At 42.1% G+C, this 5,267-nt stretch overlaps 1 long non-coding RNA gene across 2 annotated transcripts; it reads left to right on the top strand.

Moving 5' to 3' along the window:
- Nucleotides 1–3,266: 3,266 nt before the first annotated feature.
- On the top strand, nt 3,267–4,717 carry LOC142740456 (uncharacterized). Of its 2 annotated transcripts, none has more exons than XR_012880696.1 (3): nt 3,267–3,394; nt 4,228–4,294; nt 4,474–4,717. It is a non-coding gene; the product is annotated as an uncharacterized LOC142740456 (long non-coding RNA). The 2 variants fall into 2 exon arrangements; XR_012880695.1 differs by having other exon boundaries at nt 4,492–4,717.
- The last annotated feature ends 550 nt before the right edge of the window (nt 4,718–5,267 follow it).

Below are 5,267 nucleotides of genomic sequence, written 5' to 3' on the forward strand. Positions count from 1 at the left end.
ACACAGCCCCCTGTAGACGATGGCACACAGCCCCCCTGTAGATGATGACACAGACACCTCTCCGGAGAAAGCACCACACCCCCCTCCCTGTGGTAATCTTCCGGGACTCTCTATGTAAATTCAGGACCGTGCCGAAAAATTTGCTACAGTAGACAACAATGTCCCCTGTACTAGCGCCATGCTACCATAGTAGTGAGCGCAACAATATCCGTAATTTTTGTCCGCCTGAATGCCCTACATACTCACCGATGCATGACCGTCTACGTCACGAGTGATCTCTAGTCTCACTGGTTCTGCGAAGGCGACGCGAGGACGTCATCTCGTCACCTTCGCAGAACCCATGAGACTAGAGACCACACCTGTAGAGGACGGCGCTGCATCGGTGAGTATGTGTCATTGCGCCGCCGATTACCAGCAAGGGAGCCAATAGTTCCCTTGGCTCTTGACTCCCCAAATCACAGAACCGTTTTTAACGGCTGTTACATGTATTGACGGCCGTTAAAAATTGATCCATTGACTTCTATGGGGGCCGTCTGGCCGTGAAAGCGGCCAAAAATAGGACATGTTCCATTTTTTGACGGCCAATATTCACGGGTGGTTAAAAAAAGGGCGTGTGAATATACCCATAGAACATCATTGCTCTGGAAGCTGACATTTTTTACTGTTGTGTGACTGTAGCCTAAAACGAAATTCAATAAAATGTATCCTTTATTAGTTCAGATGTTGCCGTCTTTACCTTGACTTTTAACGCATTAAATAAACAATCCCTTATCTTGACTTTTTCAATGGCTTTTGTTGTGTGATATCACGCTGCAACAAATGATATTTTATTTCACATATAGCGAAAAGTAGTAATCCAAAAATAGGTTTTTAACGTTTCGGTCTATACATTCAACCTTCTTTAGACACGGATATGCGGCGCTTGTGACCTCGGTCGCTGTTGGGTAATGGCGCCATTATTTTTGGATTACTACTTTTCGCTATATGTGAAATCAAATATCACTTATTGCATAATACCTTGGAGTGCTGAGTTCCCATTTTTACACATTGGCGTGGAAGCCTACTCACGCACACTTGAAACACGGAGTGCTGCGGGATCAAGAAAGTATCACGCTGCAACAAGTTATCAGAGTCAAGTTAAAGATGGCTACATCTGTATTACAGTATAAAATCCATCTAGTAACAGATTACACGTTTCATACATTACATGTTCTTAGTCGTAGCCCCTATAACCACACATGTATCTTTCTTCCATGTTTATAAACAGCAGTCCCATGTAACGCCTATATCCAGTGTATGCACAGACAGTCTATCCAGGCAGTAGGAGATAATTAGATGATGTAACAGATACTTCAGCCGCTTATGATGTCACTGATGATGTCATAGACAGTACTAGCCGTTAGGTTCTATGTGCAGCTGGATTACATATTTTTTACAATTTCTGCCAATGACGTCTGGACCAGGACTGTGATTGACTGTGTGATTGACAGGTAAGATGCAGCATTTTATCATTAATTCTACATGTTACTGGACACATGAAATATATACACTCTAGAATTCTCATATAAGGCCAGATTCACACTGGACATTACTGCAGCAATTTCTAACCACACCAACACCTCACCACAACTATATGATTGTAGAAGGATTTTTTTCTGGTGATTGTCGGGGGTTGTTTTTTTTTTAGACAAACAGTTCAAGTTCCAGTAAAATGTTTCTATTAATGCAAGTAACAACTGAACATTTTACATTCAGATTTCAAGGTTTCATATTTTCTCATTAAAGTTACAACTCAGAGTATGTTCACATGGCCTATTTTCATGGCCATAAACGCCCTGAAAAACATCTAAAACTACAGAGGCTGAACGCCTCCAAACATCTGCGCTTTGATTTAAATGGGAAAAACGGGGGTTTGTTCCGATGAGGCGTTTTTTACGTGGCCGTTTAAAAAAATCTGTAGAAGGATTTTTTTCTGGTGATTGTCAGGAGTTGGGGTTGTTTTTTTTTTAGACAAACAGTTCAAGTTCCAGTAAAATGTTTCTATTAATGCAAGTAACAACTGAACATTTTACATTCAGATTTCAATGTTTCATATTTTCTCATTAAAGTTACAACTCAGTACAACAGAGTATGTTCACACAGCCTATTTTCAGCCGTTTTCCTGGCCGTAAACACCCCGAAAAACAGCCGAAAATACGGAGGCTGGACGCCTCCAAACATCTGCCCATTGATTTCAATGGGAAAAACTGTTTTTTTTTTCCGATGGTGCATTTTACGTGGGCGTTTGATAAAGCGGCGCATAAAAAACACCCTGTAAAAAGAAGTGCATTTCACTCCTTCGGCCGTTTTTGGAGCCGTTTTTCATTGTCTCAATAGAAAAACAGCTCCAAGAACGTTGGTAAAAACGCCTCAAAAAATGTTTGTGGTTTAAAAAATGGCTGAAAATCAGAGGCTGTTTTCCCTTGAAAAGAGCTCTGTATTTTAGAGACGTTTTTTAGTTAAGTGTGTGAACATACCCTTACCATTGTCTGAGAATTGCAGCTGTCAGTAATGTGGAATGTGACTTCTCAGTCGTTTTCAATATGATGTCTAATTTAATTAAATTAAATAGTCTTAAAAAGCGACCGTATATTATCCTAATAAGGCTCAGCAGTAGCCAGGGCCGGCCTTAGGGGTGTGCGACCTGTGCCATTACATAGGGCGCATCCCTCCTGCGCTGGCTCCCTTCCACTGCTTGTGTTTTAGAAGCGGCCGGGCAACTCAGCAGCTGCCTTTCCGCCTGGGTGCTTCTCTCACTGACATCACGTTTCTAGCAGCGAAAATCGGGATTCCTCTAGGAGATGGGGGCATTGGGGATTGGCATTTGTAAATTTGTACACTTTTTGTATGTCCTGTGTCAGAATGCCCCTTTTGTATGGCCCCACAGTAATGAAGCCCCCTTTTCTAAGCCCCGACTCAGTCCTTTTATCCCCCATATTAATAGTGCCCCCTTTGCTCCTATAAAATAAAAAATTATACTCACCTAATAGACGACCAACCGGGTCAGACATTTCGCTTCCTCCCTGCGCCGTTATTGTTTGTCCAATTTCAGGGGCGTATGGAGCCCCAGAGCTGTGGGCCACCCCAAATCCCTGGACCCCAGCCGGTCATCCTATTTACCCCTTTGGTAATTTTACACTGGTTGGGGACTGGACTCTGTTCTAGATAGAAATGTTGCCATTGATTGAGATTTGTCCTCATACATTGTCTTTCTTTCTCCTAGAATTAATTCCTCATAAGAGTTAATGATAACCACACGTCCCAGGAGGGCAGATCAAAGATTAAGCAGAGCCCTCCACCTCACATCACATAACGTTCTACATTCAGTCGGATGTATTCAGTAGGAGAGTCCAAGGTCAGTGTATTTTATTAACTGCATCTCTAAATGATCACATAGTGTGTATTACTGGTCAATACTGAAGAGGGCACTACCACCATAGATGGCCTGGGCACCCTCAACTTACACTGCCGATCCGGCATTTAGGGCTCAAACCTATAATATAAAAAAACGGAAAGATACAATCCCTAGTTTATTGACTGGGTGATGTTATTTGGGCACTGTATGATTAAATTATTTGGACACTACATGGTGCATCATAAGGAGGAGGACGTCACAGATACTGCACATGTCACCAATAAACCTAAGGCCGGCCCTGGATGTGACACAATAGCTGCCACGTGACATGCCATCCACACGGACATGACCGCTGTGGCCTAGCAACTAAAGACAACAGAACCACCAGCGCAGGAGCCACAGGGAATTTAAAAAATGAGTAGGGACAATTTGTTATTTTTAGCCATATGCGGCTTAGACTAAGGTTTATGAAACTGTCAGAAAACCCCTTTAATAATTATTTTGTCTGTTGAATCCAGAAATCCAATTTACCATTTTCTACTCTCTCTACTCCAGTCCAAAAGACTCCACAAAAGACAAATTAGAAGTTTTCCATTAAGGATAAGATTATATAGAAGAATAACAATAAGCTCCTGGTCCCTGATACAAAATCTATACCAGGGTCCTCCAACTATCGTGTGCCATTATACTGCTGGTGTTATTTGTGTGGCAGAGGGGGCATTGGACTCGCCCTGTGATAGTAAATGAAATGTGTGAAAGTAAATATATTATTATTCATTATAGATATGGGGATATTTTATGTATGTGCATTAAACCCATTATGTATTTTACAGATATTTCTAACATCTGAATATGTGGCACCAGTGACAGCCGACATGCTAGAAGATCCACTGTATATATGTAAGTATTATAGCAAATAACAACCTATAGAAATTCTATAATGTGATGTCATCCAGAATGTTCCTATAGAGACACATGACAAGACTGTGGGAACAATCTCCCTGATGTTTTCAATAGGCTGAACATATATTTGTTGAAATGATGAACTATACTAAGCGCACGTCATAATATCTTCACAGTTTATACTTTTGTTCCAGAATTTCTTGAGATCGGCTGCCTGCTGCCAGGGGGACTCTCTGAAGTAATATTTCATCTATATGTGGTATGTCCATCATTAGTTACTATATACAGTATCCACCAGTAGCTCTGTACATTGAAAAAGTAATGAGCGGGCAAAATGCCAAGAAAGGCGTAGCAGTGGGGAACCTTGGATAGTTGGTAGGAATAGGCATAATGTAAGTTAGGGGTATCTTTGTCCAAAATGCTGGATACATGGCTCGGTTTGGGACTGAACGTAGGTGTAAGGTAATTGGGTGAGGGAGTGTAGGGGGATTTTAGACAGCTCTGGTCTGCCAAGAACATTTTCGATGTGTCAAGGCCTGGATGCAATAGACAAGGACTTAAGTGAGTTTCATTACACAGTCATAATCTGCAGGCATAGGTGATAATGGACACTGGCAGAATGTTTTTATATTTACAGCACTCAAACGGAAAGCAATGGAAGGTGCCAGGATATTGCCACGTATAGAGCCCCCACAAATCATGCAGCACAAGGACCTGGACTTGGGGTGTACTGGATTGTTTGGAGCAAATGGCATCAAGGAAGCAAGGCAGGTATCCTCAATGGTATCATTCTAGCAAAAATTTGAGGGAACATGGCACGATGATGTGCCAAGTGCCAGGATCCTTGCGCAGGGATCCAGGGTCGATGAAGGCAGCAATATCCCAGTGGGGCCTTATAATCTCAACATGGGAGAGGGACACCTTGGGGTTGCCAAAATGTTTAGAACACGGGGTACTGGCACAATGTTTG

Source organism: Rhinoderma darwinii, chromosome 2 (assembly GCF_050947455.1).
Source record: "Rhinoderma darwinii isolate aRhiDar2 chromosome 2, aRhiDar2.hap1, whole genome shotgun sequence".
NCBI classification, from domain to species: Eukaryota; Metazoa; Chordata; class Amphibia; order Anura; family Rhinodermatidae; genus Rhinoderma; species Rhinoderma darwinii.